We start from the raw sequence: 18,360 nt of genomic DNA on the forward strand, positions 1-18,360 counted from the left end.
CGTCAACTCTTCTTCGAAATCGGGTGTTTTTCGTAAAAAGCATGCATCCTGAATTCCTGACCATCGTCGATACAATACTATATAATAATCATAACTGACCTATGAATCTAACGTAGCATTGTCACTCTAGGCTATGAACTTTGAAAACGAAAGTTTTGGACCAAATGTACTACTAGTACGCGATTTCCGGCTGCGAATGACACATTTCCAATCCGAATTTTTGACCGGCCCGGGCAAGGATCAGATCCATATAGTACGGCTCGAGTGCAAATGCGACTGGATCAATGCATCAGTTTACCCCGTGGAGAGATGATCGTCTGATAAAATCAGAGGACCTGATCTGGATCTTGTATAAAAGCACAAGTCCAAGAACAGATTTAAGAACTTAGGTAAGTGCTAATTTTCAAATTTAATCTTTATAGCAGCAAATATGCTTATATACTTCATTATTGCATACTGTACATGGTGCATATTGCTATAATTTATTTCAGGCTTTTCCAGTTACAAACATCCCCCTCCCCCCCCCCCCCAAGAAAAAAAACAAAACAAATAACAGTTTTGGCATATATATGTCCCTGCATGGTCCAGTGTGCAGATTTTTACTCACATTTGTTGCTCTCACTATGTGTGATTGTGGGAACTAGGGACTGTGTCCCAATGGCTAGGAAAATTATTGAAGGTCAGGCTATTTTATTGAAGTTAATGAGTTTTGTCCTTTTTTACAAGTTGTACTGAAGTTTGGTAGAACAGTACCATTTTGACAAAATATTGTCAACTAAAAATTCACTTTTCAACATTGCAGCATTGATACTGACATTGGAGAAGTCCTTTCCCTCCATACATCCACATACAGTACCTCTCAGATGTGCAAGATTTCTTAACAGGGCTACACAGTCTGCATAAAGTACTAACCTCAGAAGCAATCAATCACAACAATATTGTCTTGCCTGATTGCAACTCCATTGTGGAAATAAAACCTGAAAACTTTGTCCCTTTGGTTGTGGTCAAACAGTGTGTCAATAAAGGATCATATGATAGGCCATGGTACATAGGGCATTTATGTGCTCTGTTTTCAATTTCCGTGCAACTGATCGAGGGAGGGGCTAAATTTATCACAGAATGATGAATTAGGAGTTGCTAATCACAAATTGCTTTATCCCCACGCATGGTTGTGGTTAAGCGAGAAGAAAATTCATGGAAAAGGGAGTTACATTACCATACTTAAAACCAATATACCAGTTCCACTACTACTGTTTTACTGAAGTGAGAAAGTACACTAACACTGCAAGTTTCATGGGAGTTCACTCAATTTTTTTTATTTCAGACCTTGAATGAAATCATAAATGAATTATGACTGCTAAAATATGTTAGCTAATTAACCAATTGGTTAATTAGATTAATTAGTTAAAAAACATTGTTAACTAGTTAATTATCTAAAAGCATTAATTATTAAAAATCCTACTAATTTATTAGCCAGTTAATTGATTAAGGCCATTTTAATCAGTTGAAAGGATTGAGTATATATGGTAGAGAACAAAAAGGAAGGAAATTTCAAATAATCTGCAAAACTTCATCCACATCTTTGTTTGTATTTAGAGAAGTTGGACTGAGTAGGTTGTAACATGGACTTCCTTTAAATAAAGATTTTCTCAATTGCCTTGAAAGAATGTTATACCCTCCCAAACCAAATTTGACTACAACTCAAACTATGAGCACTTTGTTCATACAAAAGTGAAATACTTTTTCAACTTCGGCCTGATGACTCAAAAGACAGATGCTTATCCACTCTATTCGAGGTGCAAGAAGATGAGAGATACTACCTCCCCTGGACGACACGATACCATTCCTAGTTAAGTCCAAGCATTGCTAAAATAAGACTCCCTTTTATCAATTTTTCTGAAAGAATGCTTACATCCTTCCAAATACAATATTCACTATTAAATACAAAAAAAAAAAAAAAACTACCACACTTCCGGGTGGGGACTGATACTGCACTCCAAGTAAAATACTCAATTTTCCTGAAATATGGTCACATCATCCCAAATACAATATTTTCTAGTAATTTACAACAACAAAACACTTCCAATCTCTGATCATGAGCATTTCGTTCATTGGGAAAAATTAAATCCTTTCCCATCCTGATGACTGCCAAGGCTGATTGTTTACCAGACAAAGTGAAATATTACTCAAAAGGAAATTTGCTTGTTCTCTCGTTTATTTCGTTGCTCATCTCTCTATCTCTCTCTTTTTCTCTTTCTCTTTTACTCAGTCTTTACAAGTTGTGTTTTGTCTTATACTCATCTCCCACTCAACCTTTCTCTCTGAAGAACAGTTTACAACTGACCACTGTCTCTAAAAACACACTATTCAGTAACTCAATACAATACATGCTAATTTTACATAACAAAAACAGAATGGTTGGGCAAACAATAGATGGCATTTTGAAAGCATTTGTCTATTTTCATAACATAGCAGGTGCAAAATTGTAAAGACTACTTTACTCTCTAGAACATTCTCCCCTTCCATGAGGTACTCTACCTCAAGTATTAAAAACAAAACAAACTTAATACATTTTACTCATACATTAACCATCAAGAATCTTTCTTCATTACTGCAAATCTATGTACAGTAAGATATTTTTGGAGTATTTATATCAAATAATATTGAACTTATATATAACACTTTCTGTCTAACATTCAACACAAACACATGGAAACACTTTCTTAAATTAAACATGTATGCTTATATGGTATGTTCTTATACCAAAATTCACTGATACAAATGCAATAGATCTTGGACTGTGTACAGTCTGAAGGGAATTTATAACTGCTTCTAAGTAAAATTTACTTTACCACAAAAACTTAACTTAATCTAGGATTTCCACACGACAAACTTTTGTAATGTTTCTCAAATAAACAACTCTAATCTAGGTATGCTTATAGCTTTTACAGGAGCCACCTTCGCTTTTGAAGCTACTAGCTGCACCCTGATTCCATTTACCCCCATGGTTGTTAAATAAACCACAGCTGCATATGCATCACTCGAAGCATCACAAAACACATGAATTCTTTGGTCTGCGTTACCCCTTGGGCACAAGCATATTCCAATATCAATTTTGTCTAAATTAACTAAATTTTCCAACCACCTTCTGATTTCAGATTCTAGACCCCCTACATTAAGATCATCCTAATCAAGTTCTTTTTCCCCAATTATTTTGCATTCAAATCTTAGCTACTTCTATAATAGGCCCAATAATTCCAAGAGGGTCAAACACTGATGATAGCTTGCTTAAAACAATTTGCTTGGTTAAGGTTTCAACATTACTAACCATTACTGGCTTCTTAAGTTGAAATTTGTCTGACTCTGCATGCCAAGTCAATCCTAAGGTCTTTGTTGACGGCAACCTCTGTCTAGTTTTATCAACTGACTTAGCCCTATGTTCCTTTGGAATCCCTTCTAAAAGCGTCTTTGAGTTTGATATCCATTTCATGGGTTTCATGCCCGCTTGGCCCCGTAGAGCAACCAACTGGGTATACAATTCTTATATCCTTTCCACCATTAACAATCTCACACCTCATAAGTCTCACTACCAGTCTTTTCCCTGTGAACTTATAAGGTTTCATTTTGACGGAATGACAGATGAAGCATTCATTCGGAAACATGTGGCGTTCCCTCCACTCTCTTGGACCACTTGTATTGTCGGACCAGAGGGCGCGTTTCCTTGGCGGTTCGTTTTCATCTGCGTCATCATTCAGCTTGTTTACATCCGTTTCTATATGAGTAAAATAAAAATAAAAAATAGCTGTTAAATAATGTTTTGCAACAAGAAAGGTAAGTTTTAAAATTTTGAGCAAGGATTATTTGCTTCCACAGTTTTTGTTACTTCAGATTTAAAGCATTTCGTCCCCAACTTTCACTGCCTAATCATTAGGATCATTCAATAATCAAAAAGGAAAATGATATTTAGAGTTTAACTTTTATGTTTAAAAATTTAAAGGAAGAATAAATTGCCAATGTTCAGCAACATGCTCTAGCAAAATCTTCGAATTTCTTAAAGGCATTTAAAGTTACCTCGCAATCTTAACACAAGCTGACAGAAAAGGTTACATTTCCAAATTCAAAATGCATATATATACCCTTGTAAATACTGTTTTTATTTTGTTTACCGTATTTGCCGTAACAAAAAAAATAATCTATATATCCTCTTCCTATTGAGGACCCATTCCCATAAGTCATAATGAACTAAGAAGTACATGCATACCATCAGTTTATCAGGACTAAGTATATTGCTCATGTTTGAATGATGACAAGAAAATTACAACAAGAAAATTAAATTTTGCTGAATAAATTTGCTCTATGTAGGCTATTTGCAGTAGGCTATATGCAGTGTTTTTGATCAAACCTGTAATTTGCTTTGTCAGCATGGTGTAACCCACAAGTTGAGACATTTGAAAGAAATATGCTGGTCAATGGTGTTGTTTACATCACAGTCAAGCTGTTTACTAATAGACCTTATACTGTGTGTGAGCATATCTTTTCTGGATTGAATTCGAAAAGCCAGATTTGAATTAGGGTAAAATTTACATAGGCCTACTACTAGTAGATATTATGCCTTGCACCAGCAAGATATTTCTATCGCTATATTACCTTTGTATAGTGGTTATATTGTGTACGTTAAAATTCGCCAAGTTTAGTCAAATTGGCTGAGCTCTACGCCGAACATACATTTTTTTTCCAAGTGGGCAATTTGGAAAAACAGTGGTAGGGCCTAGCCGCCTAGGCCTAACTAAAATTAAGGAGCTGGTTGGAAAAAAAATGGATTAATACAGAATCTTACATATTTTTGACAAAAATACTAGTACATACCTGCAGCGCGTTTTTCAGCGAGTTTTGCCTGTCTTTTGACTTTAGTTATGTCGCAAAACCGTTTGTAACATTCAATGTGGTATCATCATATGTCTCGATGTAGTAAAACTTCCCCAACACATTCTGAAATTGTTAACGTTAGGCCGATCGCCGTCGCGGAATTTCTGGCTATTTCTGCCTCCTTGCAATCAAATTGTGTCCACTCCAAGGCAAATTTCTTAAATCTCTCTTATGAATTACTTGTCAGTTCAATAAATTTTGATTTGGAGCAATCTTTAACGTGTATAATACAGTTTTCTCGAAGCGACTTTCGTGTAACACCTCCACTACTGAACCCGGCCATTTTTGTTTTCGGAACAATTGTTCTGTCAATATTAACAAACGTTGTGATTGGTTGATTTGCCGAAATTTCGTGTATGCCGCAAGAATGTCTCTCGTACGACATTTCTGATTGGTAGAAAATAGCCTCGTACAATAACGCAAAAGGACCCGATTTCTGTTAGATTTTTACCGATTTTTAAGCATATATACCAGCATCGCAAGTGGGGACAACTGAATATCCATTCAGAATAATATTTTCATATTTATCATTCACATACTATCCCCTCCCTCTTTGAGTTGCACGGAATGAAACGAAATCAAGGGATGTACCACGGCCTATGACACCTAGCCAGTTCATATCACAGTGTAAGGCAGTCTATACTGCAGCAACCAACAGTGAATATATACAGTCTTCAAAAGCAGGGTTAACCACAGAAAGGGAGTAAAACTGTTGAGCAGTGGTCATGCTCTGAGGACTTACTCTTTCAATGCATGCCTTTGGATACTGTTTCACCAGGGAGCTGCTAGTAGCAGCTCCCTGGCTCATGTTATTGTGGTGTGCAGCTGAGTAAATGAAGATATAGTTGTGCTCATTTGTCATTGTGCTCCACTTTAATGGGAAACAAAATGTGTGAAGGAAACCTAACAAATTTTAACAAATTACCAGTTTTCTGTCAGAATGTAAAGAGGATGATCCTGACAAATTGGACATTGAGCCAACTCTTTTCTCATCTCCACACAAAAGCAAGGGAAATACATCCCTACCTAATACACTTAAAAGGAACGTGAGCATGGATAATGAAATGGAAAATTTGGAAGAGGAACCAACTTTAAATAATCATACTAAAACAAAACTTTCACTGTCGTTTGAATGGGGCAGTCACTGTGAGTCACAACATCAGTACTATTTCTCCAGATACAACAAATGATTCGCTGCAGTTGTACCTTGACATAAGTTCAAATGGAAGTAGTAGCAGTAGCTTTGGTATTGCCAGAGATTTTTCTGCATCAATTTCTTCATGTGATCAAAACCTTTTTTATTCACCAGGAGTGAGAAAAAACGAAGGAGACGCAATCAAGCATTTGATCCACTGCCTATGTTCCAATCTGATTGCTGTGATGGTAGCTGTATCAAGTCGCTTTCTTACGATGACCTAGAACAGTCTTTTCTAGAGGTTAGTGAAGTGAGGGAAACTGAGCTAAAGCAATTCACTCTGGACAAGATTTGGATTCATCAGGAAAGATCATGTCACACCTGAGACAAATCTTGTTCTATTTATGTAATTTGTGGGAAGATTGTATGTGAGAAAGCATTTTGTATGTTCTTTGGTATTAGTAGCAAGTTATTCAAAGATTGTCTGAAATAATTTCAAGTTGGCAAGAAAAATGCAATTCATGGCAATAAAGGCAAGAAAAGGATGAGAACAAAAACTCCATTTGCACTAGCTTGGATGAGGTGTTTATTTGAACATATTGGAGATTACATGCCCCACAAAACAGAAGTGCACCTTCCAGTGTCATACGCAAAGACTTCTCTCCATGCACGCATGAATAAGGAAATGATAGAAATTGGCATTGGTGAACAAAGCATCATTTCCAAGGAATACTTTATGGAAATCTTTAGAAGAGTTCAAGATTCCTAATTATTTTATCTTGTGAATGTGCATGGATGTATGACAGTTATTATTGCATACATTGCATGGGAAAAGGGGAATAAAATTTCAAATTCCTCATAGCTAGTAGCTTTAAATTGATTAACTAGCATGAAGACATTGATAAAGTATACTGAAACTTGTGAGGTCGAAAGTGCTGTTGTAAGACTGTTTTGCCAAAATTCAATTTCACACAAGCAATAGCTGTGTACATTACAAATGATAACTTTCAAGTACTGTACATGGTCTGCTGATCAATCACAATTGGTGGGTTTTAGCCTGGGGTGTCAAAACCACAGGCATTGCATCCTTTTATCTTTGCTGACTATGGAGGCTTTAACTTCATACAATCCAGTGACATTTAATCTGTTTAGTTAACTACATGTGCAGTCCATTAAACATTTCTTCAGAAAAATTCATGTGTCTCTATTGTTAGCTTCAGCTTCAGCAAGCACAAAGACTGTACTGTACATACTGGAGAGAATACACCTCACAGCTAGTGTGCCACTAAAGCTGCATTATCATTCCTTAAAAAACATTAGAATTATTGTCAAAAATTTTGATTTAAAGAAGTTCTAAAGAACACGTTACATAAGTTTGATTGCAACCTCCACTCAAATCAGGAGTAAAAGTGCTTTCTGCTGAAATGTCAATGAACAACTCCCTTAGATAGTGACATTTTCAGAAAGGTCCCCCAAATATGCCAGAAATTAAAATATGCTTACCTTTGGTCAAACTTCTTTAATTGTTTTAATTTCCACCTTTGAGGACATTTACCTCAACTGTCCGGGAAAATGATTAGGGTCTTATTTCCAAACATCCCTATCAATTGGTCTAATAAATAACATGAGAAGATGTTGTACAGCTTTACTTGTTCTTTTCTCAATAGCAACTCTAAACACCCTATACTCCTTTAAAGGAATTCTCTAAAGTACCTAAAAGAATGCTTAACTTCAGTTATAATTAGTAACAAAATTCAACATGCTCATTGCATTATTCTATGGGTATTCATAAAAACAACATGGTTCAAATTGACACAATAAAACTCTATCACTAATCACTACATAACTTTTTCTTGATTAGGTTAAGCAGTTCAATTTTACACCATTGTGTGAAGTAAAACTTATACTTTAAATGCTTAATTAAAGTATTTCAACATTATATTTTTCTAGACGACTGAGTTTACTGTGGGTGGTACTTGAAAGAGGTAGCGGAAAGAACGAGGAGTGGAAAGAAAAATGAAGAATGCCGACAATTGCAAGAAGTTCATCTTAATCATCTTAAGTGAGTCAAAATATTTTACTAATTTAGAGTTAAAAGTTGATGTCTGCTTTCCTTTTTGAATCCTTGCAGAAGTCAAAAGCAATAGAAAGACTATCTATTCCTTCAAGTCCTCTATATGTGTGGGTGTGTCAGTGATGCTCCTAGTTAACACTTATCTCTTTCAAAAACTTTCTTGAACTACAAATTGGATATAGTAGCCCTAACTAAGATGATAAACCCTAAAGTTTAGAGAAAGGTCATTGGATCGGTCTCAATTTTTCGTAACAAGTAACTAAAATGGCAGAAAATGAGATAGCCTGGGTCTTTTCTGGCCCTACTTTGAGTGTGCTCTATATTCACAAGCAAAGGCATGTTTGAGTTTTACTTTCCATAGGATCCTTGCCCAGTAGTAGTTGTACGGAAAAAGTGCAAAACAAAAGTCAAGCGGGTGGTACGTTTTATGAACAGCGCCCTCAAACTTAAGAAATCTCACTTCTGGCCCTAATTGGGGGTCCATTTTGGGCCTGTGGGTATATTTCAATTTTTTTTAATACCATTTTTTCAGGAGCGTATTGTTCCTGTTTTTAGAAACTCAAGTAAAAACGTTGTGTATTTTGTGTTATCTACTCAAATTTATGACTCGAAAATTGCGAAAATCACCTCGTTCATATGTATGAAAATGCTTGCACAAGCCGATTTGAGTAATTCAAATGACAACAACTTCTTAGCATTAGCATACAGGTGCTTAACAATTAAGAGGGTGGTCCACTAGCATAAGGGCTACCAATAAACTGCATTTCCAGGGTCATATGCCGAACGATGTCTGTGAACAGCACCCTCAAACATCACATTTTACAAATATTTTGGGCTATTTTGGGCATTTCAAGGTCAAATTTGGTCACAATTAAAAGTTTTATTTTTGGTTTTCAATACAAACTAGTAAGATATGTATAGTTATGATGCAAAGAATGTGCTAAAACATATTTTATATAAGTTATTAATGCTCTGGAGGGCAGCTTAAAGTGGCATATATATGAGAGTTATATCAGCCCTACAGAAACATGCTTGCGAGAGCAAACAGTGGTAACATTATATCTTCATTCAAGGAGGATGTTTCGAGTGAAACCGGAAAAGTAATTGTTCCATTTTAGGGGGCGCTCGTCAAGCAGGCGAGAACAAAATGGCGCTAAACAGAGCGCTGCTGGAGAGAACAACGGCAACAAATTAGGCCAAGTTCTGCTATTTCTTCAGAAAGTTACCGTCGTAAATGTTAAAGTTTGTTAGGTTTACCGAAACTATATCGTATACTACTGAACCTTTGTGTGACTGTGAACCACATCGGTATTCTGAAACTGTCGTTATTCGCATCCGGTCACAGTAGTAAGTTAATTGTATACAGTTCATTAACAGGGATTTGCGCTTAATTATGCAAATGTCCGAAAGTCAGGTAAATTTGGTAAGCCCAGTAAGGGCGCCATACAGATTAATGGAAGAAGTTGTATGTTTACTGGTTTGATATCACTGTTCAAGAATATGAGGGTTTTATGCTAAATTCAGGGGGGTTAAAGCGATATGCTGATTAAATGTTCAAGAAAAATCGACGGAAGTCTTTAAGAGTTTTGTTGGACACAATCTATTAAGACTACTTACTTAAAGTTGTTCCTTTTACCCTTTTTTCTTTTCAGAATTGAACAAACAGCGATCATTATATGATCCAAAATATATCTATACGACCGGCTGTGACTACTTCATTTTGTTCTTTTCTTCGACCCTTCCACAAAATTCAATTTACTGTTGTTCAAACCTGAAGGGTGATGGAAGAGAAGAAACTAAAGAGACGGACCAGCAAGACGCGGTTCACAAGGCAGAAACGGGCCTTGGAAAGCCTGCTGGAAGAGGGATCACTGGAAGAACTAACTTCTGAATTCGACAAACTGGAGTTGGCTCTTGGTGAGCTGCAAGAGCGCCATGATGAGTACTGCGAGACGATTGTAGACTCGGCGGCCTACGATAAGGAAGAAGAATACATACAAGGTTGCATTGACGAGTATGCGGCCGTCAAAACTCGTTTCAAATCTGTGATTAAAGGCCTTTCTCAACCCCAGATGCCAGTACTACCCTTGTTACCAGAGCAGTCGAATCAGAACCCACCAGCATCCACTGACAGAGCATCACCATTGCCGTTGACTCCGACGAGTGAACAACGAAAGGAACTGAAAGAAACATGTAACGAGCAACACGTTTCGTCCAAATTGAGACCTAGGGTGGAGAAGCCAAAGCTGCCAGTATTTGCCGGAGATGTCAGAGATTATCATACCTTTAAAGATGATTTCCAACACATGGTTGACCCAATGTATGATGCTAGGGATGCTGTCTCCATTCTTCGTGGGAGCTTGTCAGGTAAGCCACTGGAACTGCTGAAAGGAATCGGAACCGACTATCATGCCTGCTGGGAGTATCTTGATATGTATTATGGAGACCCAAGAGTTGTCTCAGATGCTGTGACTCAAGACCTGATCAAGTTCAGAGGAATGCAACATGGAGAAGATGGTCGTTTTTGTGAACTTGCACATCTTGTCAGACGATGTTATAACATATTGAAGCAAGTTGGAAAAGAGGCAGACATGAACAACAACCATATGCTGGCCATAATAGAGAAAAAGCTGACGCTCGATGACAGAAAAGTGTATGCACGCAGTCTACAAAAGAATGGACAAGAAGCCTCTCTGGAAGGTCTTCTTAGCTTCTTCAATGAAGAAATGAAAGCTAGAATGAGAGCTACCGCGTCCATCAGAAGTAGCTCAATATGTCAACAGAACAAGGTGAACCTGACGCAGCGCCAAACAGGCAACCTCTCCACCTCGCAACCTCATCAAAGATGGAAAAAGTGTTGGGTTTGCGAGTCCGATGACCACTGGCCTGACCAGTGTGCACGCTTCAAGGAGCTCGCTGTAACAGAAAGGTACCAAATAGTAAAGGAAAAGCATGCCTGCTTTAGTTGCCTTAAACGTGCTGGCAAAGAGCACAATATGCGAACGTGCAGACGAAAGACACGATGCTCGGAAGGAAATTGTAAGTCGTTCCACCACGTGCTACTTCAAAAGACTACTGGTGGCAACATCGTCGGATTTGCTTCGAATAACAACGAGGTGGCTTTACCTATAATCAGTACGAGAATGGGCACTTCCGTCAACTATACAACGGGTAACGTTCTGCTCGACTCTGGAGCGAATGTGACCTTAATCCGGGTAAAAGTAGCGGAGCAGCTTGGACTTGAAGGCAAGCCAATCAGCGTCGATCTTGACATATTAGGAGGAGATGTACAGGCCTACCAGACTAAGGTATACAGACTCAAGATGTATTCGGCCAACCAGAGAGAGTACACCATATCAGCTGTTGGTGTACCCGAAATTTCCAATGTCCCCAGAGTTAGTACGGTAATTCTGAGAAATATGGAGTCTGTTCTAGGTCAAACACTCTGCAGAGGATATGGTGCTGTCGATGTACTCCTAGGGGTAGACTATCCGGAGATGCATGGAGGGGAAACAAAGCAAGTCGACGGTTACTTGCTGAGGAAGTCACCACTGGGCTGGGTAATGTTTGGATCCTCCGGCGATCCTGGGCAATCTACAACTGTACTTCACGTCAATGTAACAGGTAGAACTGACCTAACCCAATTCTGGTCAACTGAGGAGATGGGCGTGAAGCTTCTAAACTGCAAGTGCAAGCCTTCTGATGATATGAAAATGTCTCCAGGTGAGCGAGAGCAGTTTAACGACATGTGGGATTCTTGTAAAAAGGTGAATGGTAGATGGCTTGTTCCATACCCTTGGAAAAAGGACCCTAAAGAGTTGCCCAACAATAAGAAACAATGTATGGCAAAGCTGGTATCAATTGAACTGCGGCTCAAGAAAAACGAGAACAATGCCAAACTGTATGATGATCAAATGAAGGAAATGGAGCAGAACAAGTTTGCTAGAAAGTTAAGTGACGAGGAGATAAAGAATTACGAAGGTCCAGTACATTATATTTCTCACCATCCAGTCATCCGTCCTGAGAAGAAGAGTACCCCAGTTCGTATTGTATTCAACTCGTCTGCAGCCTTCAATGGTCATCGCCTGAATGAATATTGGGAGAAAGGTCCAGACCTTCTTAATGACCTGTTTGGAGTTTTGTTGCGTTTCAGGCAACACCCAATTGCCATATCAGGTGATATATCCAAAATGTACCACCAAGTCCGAATCCCAGAAACAGACATGCATGTTCATCGGTTCTTGTGGAGGAGTTATGAGTCAAGGGAGCCCGATGTCTATGTGAAGGAAGTGGTGACATTTGGCGATAAGCCGGCCCCAGCTATGGCACTGACTGCCTTGAGGAGAACTGCAGCAGATGGCGCAAGTCAGTATCCAGAGGCTGCAAATATCTTGACCAAAGATACCTATATGGATGACATTTGTACGTCAGTTCATACGATAGAAGAAGCCAGAAAAGTCACGAGTGATATGGATGCTGTCCTAGACACAGGAGGATTCAAAACAAAGGGATGGTTCTCCAATGGCCTATTGAAAGATGACGAGAAAACCCAAGGTGAACAATTTGTCATCGGGGATTCAGAAGAACAAAAGGTGTTGGGTGTAGTTTGGGATCCAGAGTTGGATATCCTGAAGTACAAGGTGAAACCTGTGGCCACAAAGGAAAAGGACTTAATGACAAAACGAATGGTGTTAAGTGAATTGGCCAAAATCTTTGATCCAATTGGGTTCACTGGTGCATTACTGATCAAAGGCAAAATTCTGATGCAAAAACTGTGGCAAACCGGTACTGGCTGGGACGAACCCTTGTCCACTGATGATAAGTCTGATTGGAGGCGGTTCTTCACTGAACTGGAGCGACTAGATGGCGTATCCTTTGAGAGATGTCTAATGCAAGAACCAATGAAGCCAACTGAGATTATCTTATTCTGCGATGCATCAGAGGATGCATTTGGTGCAGTGGCTTACACAAGATGGGAAGAAGATGATGGAAATCATGGCGTGAGGTTCATATCAGCAAAGTCACGTGTAGCTCCACTGAAATATCTGTCTATTCCTCGGTTAGAGCTGCAAGCCGCTGTTGTAGCATCTAGACTTTATGCAACAATAAAGGAAGAGATGTCAGTTCAATTTGAAAGAGTTATATTCTTGTCGGACAGTATCATTGCCCTGTCCTGGATTAGAGGCCAGTCCAGGCAGTATAAGTCATTTGTTGCCAACAGAGTCGCAGAAATACAGAGTCAGACTGACCCATCAGATTGGCGCCACATACCCGGAGAGCACAACGTTGCAGACAAAGTGTCTCGAGGGGTTAGCGTCAAAGATTTGAAAGGTGCCTGGAAGGATGGTCCGGCCTTTCTACGGTTGCCAGAAGAAGAATGGCCAAAATGCATCCCTAAAGCTGATGTAATTGAAATTGACAAGGAAAAGAAGAAGGAGAGTACTGTACTGTTGACAAGGGGAGTAGAAGGTGCTATCGACTGTAAGAAGTTCTCCAGTTGGAGAAACTTAATCCGTGTGACAGCTTACGTGTTCAGATTCCTAACAAATCTGAAAGCCAAGTGCCTTGAGAAAGATGGTCCGCTGTCAGTGGAAGAGCTGTCAATGGCAGAAAACTGCTGGATTCGAGAAACACAAAAAAGGTTACGCGATGACATGGAGAAAGGTACATTCAAGTCCCTGAGTCCTTTCGTAAAGGATGATATCATTTATGTGGGAGGGAGAGTGGGGAATGGTCTGTTCTCTTATGACATGAGACACCCTGCATTACTGCCAAGAGACGACCACATTTCCTACCTGATCACGCGAAATGTGCATGAACGCGGTCACTATGGTGTTGCTACGACTGCTGCCAAAATCAGGAACAGATACTGGATAGTTGGAGTGACGAGTCTGGCGAAGAAGGTGAAATTCAGATGTGTAAACTGTAGAGCCTTCAATCACAAGGCCGAGACACAATTGATGGCAAACCTTCCGGTGGAGAGATTGGCTCCGTTCACACCGCCATTCCACTTCACAGCGTGCGATTACTTTGGCCCAATAGTTGTTAAGGTTGGACGAAACAAGACGACAAAGCACTATGGTGTCATATTCACATGTCTTAACACCAGAGCCGTCCATCTGGAAGTAGCTGTTGACTGTTCTACGATGGAGTTTCTACAAGTACTGAGACGGTTCTTTGCCATCAGAGGACACCCAAAGCTAATTCAGAGTGATAATGGTACACAGTTTGTCGGTGCTCAGAGGCAGCTAAGAGAAATGGTGAAAGGCTGGGAGAAAGATGAATTGAAAGAGTTCTGTGCAGAGCGACAAGTGACATGGAAATTCATGACACCTTTGGCTCCACATCAAAATGGATGTGCAGAATCACTTGTGAAAAGCTGCAAACATGCTCTAAAGAAAGCAATCGGAGAACAACGCCTTACTCCATTTGAACTGCATACGTATCTACAAGAGGTGGCAAATCTTGTTAACGAACGACCGATTGGAAGACTACCGAATGATCCAGACGATGGAACGTATATTTGCCCAAACGACATCTTGTTGGGTCGAGCATCCAGTAGGGTTCCACAAGGACCCTTTCGCCCATCCAAGAATCCTAAGGAGAGAGTGGAATTCGTTCAGCGTATAGTCGACGCTTTCTGGAAGTCATGGATTCGAGATGTATTCCCTCTGTTGGTGCCTAGACGGAAATGGAACACTGACCGACGAAATGTAAGAGTAGATGATGTCGTTCTAATAGCTGACCCGAACCTGGTTCGCGGACAATGGAAGCTTGGTCGAATTACAGAAGTGTATCCAGGGAAAGATAACCGAGTACGAAACGTTCAAGTCAAAACTGCAAACGGACTGCTCAGTAGACCTGTTACTAAGATAGTTGTCATATGTCCTGTAGAAGGATTTGAATAATGTAAACTGTTATGTATAATGTTAATAAGTGTTACTTTGGGTGGGGGGAGGATGTTTCGAGTGAAACCGGAAAAGTAATTGTTCCATTTTAGGGGGCGCTCGTCAAGCAGGCGAGAACAAAATGGCGCTAAACAGAGCGCTGCTGGAGAGAACAACGGCAACAAATTAGGCCAAGTTCTGCTATTTCTTCAGAAAGTTACCGTCGTAAATGTTAAAGTTTGTTAGGTTTACCGAAACTATATCGTATACTACTGAACCTTTGTGTGACTGTGAACCACATCGGTATTCTGAAACTGTCGTTATTCGCATCCGGTCACAGTAGTAAGTTAATTGTATACAGTTCATTAACAGGGATTTGCGCTTAATTATGCAAATGTCCGAAAGTCAGGTAAATTTGGTAAGCCCAGTAAGGGCGCCATACAGATTAATGGAAGAAGTTGTATGTTTACTGGTTTGATATCACTGTTCAAGAATATGAGGGTTTTATGCTAAATTCAGGGGGGTTAAAGCGATATGCTGATTAAATGTTCAAGAAAAATCGACGGAAGTCTTTAAGAGTTTTGTTGGACACAATCTATTAAGACTACTTACTTAAAGTTGTTCCTTTTACCCTTTTTTCTTTTCAGAATTGAACAAACAGCGATCATTATATGATCCAAAATATATCTATACGACCGGCTGTGACTACTTCATTTTGTTCTTTTCTTCGACCCTTCCAGAGATCATGCTAACAACATTAAAAACTATTGAAATGTATTAAAAGGGTTCTGTCTAATACTCTTTGGCTCCCACCCCCCCCCCTAACACCCTCCCCATAGTGCACTATGCATATTTGTATACATGCATACAGTATGTGACTGACTTCTACTGCAAAGAGACTGCATAAACATGCATTCAAGGTATACTGAATTATTGGTATGGTCCACAGTGTGCACTATATATGTGTGTACATGTTCAGTACAGTGTTATTTTACACCAAGTACTATTAAATACACACTGTCCAAAATAATGAACAGTATACACACTGTACATGTATTTACTGGTTAAACATTCCTTTTAAATTATTGAAAGTCTTTTAATTTATTGAATTAGCAAAAGAATTATACACTACATTGCAAATATTTAAAAAGACATTGAAATATGCACTATGCACTATACTGTATATGTGTGTACATGTTCAGTACAGTGTTGTTCTACACCAATTACTATTAAATAAACACTGTCCAAAAACATGTACAGTACACACTGCACATTTATTTACTGGTTAAACATTCTTTTTAAATTATTGAAAGTCTTTTAATTATTGAATTAGCAAAAGCATACACTAAATTGCAAATATTTAAAATGATATTGAAATATGCACAGTATTGAATGGAATGACCAGTACACAGTGTGTACTGTACATGATTGTGGACAGTGTGTATTTATTTAGTGCTTGGTGTAAAAATAACACTGTACTGAACATTTACACACATATATAGTGCACACTGTATGTATGTACTGGTTCACATTCATATTCTAATCTGATATAGGGTTGGGTAGAGGATGTGGGTGGGAGGGGGTGAGTTACATGCATACAGACAATTTGAAGCAGAAGATTACCTTACCAAATAATTCAGTATACCTTGAATGCATGTTTATGCAGTCTCTTTGCAGTATTAAAATTCAGTCACATATGCATACAAATCTGCATAGTGCTCTATGGGGAGGGTGCTGGGGGGGGGGGGGTGAGAGGGAGTCAAAGAGTACTAGACAGAACCCTTTTAATAAATAACATTTCAATAGTTTCTAATGTTGTTTTACATGGTCTCCTTGAATGAAGATACAATGTTACCACTGTTTGCCCTCGCAAGCATGTTTCTGTAGGGCTGATGTAACTCTCATGAGCCACTTTAAGTTGGTTGCTAGGCGGGGTCGTAACCTAGCAACGAAAAGGTTTCAAATTTTTTTTTGTGCCCAATTTCATCCTTTGAGACATATGGCAGGACACCATATCAGTTCCAGGCGATTCTAAGAGGGTCGACGTGGAATCGACCCAAAAATCTGTTGATTTGGCATGGATTGACCCATATATCATTTACATTATTTCTCAAATGATATTGGATCAAAACTCAAATCAATATTTCTTATCTGATATCGTAAACCCTGTATCAGTTAAGAGTTTATTTTGTATCATAATATGTTCTATTTTTACTAGGTCAAAAGGAGAGCAGTAACATCTTGCCCGCACTAAGGCGTGCCAGGTTTCTTTGGAACTGAATACCCTTATAGTCGATGCAATGGACCAATCAAAGACTGATCTGCCACATTTTGTCCAGAGTGAAAAGGATGTAAAACATCCACATCCACATAACAGGTCAGTACTGTATTATCATGGAGGTCTGTTTTACCTCCATGGTATTGTGAAGTGACCTAAGAGTGCACAAGACGGAAAGTGTTTATGTCATTATAAGTGTAAACATCACGTTTTCTGGTTTCCGAGAAATTGTAATCCTACAGTATGAAATTGTAATGTCATGTTGGTGTATAGTACAGTATGTATGTGCGTGAGCAGTATGTGTGTGTGGGTGTTTATACAGGGTGTTTGTTTGTATGATGCCTTGTTTTACAACACAATGTCTCAAGAGGGGAAGCTTGATTATCTTCATAAATAGTATAAGGATGGACACCTAAGGTTACAAGAAGTCTAGTGTTCCTATTGTTTTGGTTGAGGTCAAATCAATTCTGTTCTTTATTTTGTTGTTCTGATAAAGATTATGGCCTTAGTATCCATCAAATATTATGTGACTGTTTTGTTTTGTTTGTTAAAGCACATAGTAGGTTAATTATCAAACTTTATTTAATAGCAGAAAACAAGTAATAACAACCTCTTTATCATACATGTCAATGAAGTAGTATATATTCATTCTTCTCTTTCTTTTCAGGTGTCCTAATTCACACTAAAGGTCCATGTGACAAGTTTGCATATATGTTATGACTGATCTGAAGCATATCCAACATGATTCAAACATGACCATTACATGCAATTTGTGGACACTAGTGAAGCACAAGGATACTCTTGGGAAGGATCTGTTTTTGCAAATGGATAATTGTTACAGGGAGAATAAGAACCGCTATCTTCTGTCCTTCTGCCCTTCTGCTCCTTGCTTTTAGAGTTGAAGATCTTCAGAGTGGTGATATATATAAATGTTATAACTTTGCTAAAGAAGTTATTGAAGTATCTGACTATATTCAAGTTGGGAATATAGCAGCCGTAAACCTCATTGATTCAAGCACACGACCATACTTTGGAGAAGTCACTAAAATTTAAAAGGATG

General features: G+C 38.7%; 1 long non-coding RNA gene across 2 annotated transcripts; it reads left to right on the forward strand.

The window, feature by feature from the left end:
* Positions 1–216: 216 nt before the first annotated feature.
* Positions 217–18,106, forward strand: LOC139972167 (uncharacterized). Of its 2 annotated transcripts, none has more exons than XR_011794600.1 (5): positions 217–389; positions 6,236–6,362; positions 8,012–8,123; positions 17,241–17,399; positions 17,968–18,106. It is a non-coding gene; the product is annotated as an uncharacterized lncRNA (long non-coding RNA). The 2 variants fall into 2 exon arrangements; XR_011794601.1 differs by having other exon boundaries at positions 6,236–6,309.
* The last annotated feature ends 254 nt before the right edge of the window (positions 18,107–18,360 follow it).

This window comes from Apostichopus japonicus, chromosome 8, assembly GCF_037975245.1.
Source record: "Apostichopus japonicus isolate 1M-3 chromosome 8, ASM3797524v1, whole genome shotgun sequence".
Classification (NCBI taxonomy): Eukaryota; Metazoa; Echinodermata; class Holothuroidea; order Aspidochirotida; family Stichopodidae; genus Apostichopus; species Apostichopus japonicus.